The sequence below is a fragment of the Eimeria mitis genome, genomic scaffold, assembly GCF_000499745.2.
Source record: "Eimeria mitis Houghton genomic scaffold, Emh_scaff488, whole genome shotgun sequence".
Classification (NCBI taxonomy): domain Eukaryota; phylum Apicomplexa; class Conoidasida; order Eucoccidiorida; family Eimeriidae; genus Eimeria; species Eimeria mitis.
The window spans coordinates 8494-9495 of record NW_013573179.1 but is presented as its reverse complement, the minus strand read 5'-3'; positions in this window follow the sequence as shown (position 1 = coordinate 9495).

Here is a 1002-nt window from a genome sequence, read left to right as displayed (position 1 = left end):
ATATATATATATATATATATATATATATATATATATATATATGTATATATATATATGTATATATATGTATGTATATATATATATATATATATATATAGACAGACTCTGGCTCTTTCTATAGCGCGTTGATCTTCTTCTTCTGCTCTTCTGAGTGCCTCTGCCTCTGCTATTTGTTTTTTTTTTAGTTTTTCAATTTCTTTTGCTCTTTCATCGATTTGTTTTTTTAACTCGACCATATGTTGTATTCTTTTTGCTTTTTCTGCTTCTCTTTTTGCCTGTTCTGCTGCTGCTATTTCTCTTTGTGTTGCTGCTACTCTATCGAACTCTTTCTTCTCTGCTACTGCTGTCTCAACCAGTTTCATCATCTTCTCTTGGTGCTGCTGCAGCCTGGCTCGCGCTAACTCATCATTTAATTTTCTTTGTCTTGCTGCTTCGGCTTCTTCTCGCTGACGCTCCACACGCTCTCTCTCCTCCATTGCCCTGCACCACACAGATATATATATATATATATATATTATTTTATTATTTATATTATTATTTTATTGTTTAGATTGTTTTTATTGTTTGTTATGCGTTGGTTGTTATATAATAATAATAATAATTTCCTCCTGCTGTTATTACATTTCTATATTGTGTCTAAGGTGTATACATAAACATATCTGTATATATATAAATATATATATAAATATAAATATATATATAAATATATGTACTTATACATATATATATATATATATATGTATATATATATATTTCTAGTGTATACGTTGTATAGACCTTCTGGCTCTGAGAGCATCTAGCTGTGCCGCTTTATCTATTTCTCTGTCTTGCTTAGCGTAGATAGCGGCATATCCTTTTTGTTTTGTTGCTTCTTGCTGCAACCTCTTCTCTTCTTGTTCTTTTTCTCTCGCGTTCTTCTCTTGCTGGTACTTCAGTATCTTTTCTTCTTCTAGTTGCTCTAATGCTGCTCGCTGAGCTTTCTCTATTAAAAAAAAAAACAAA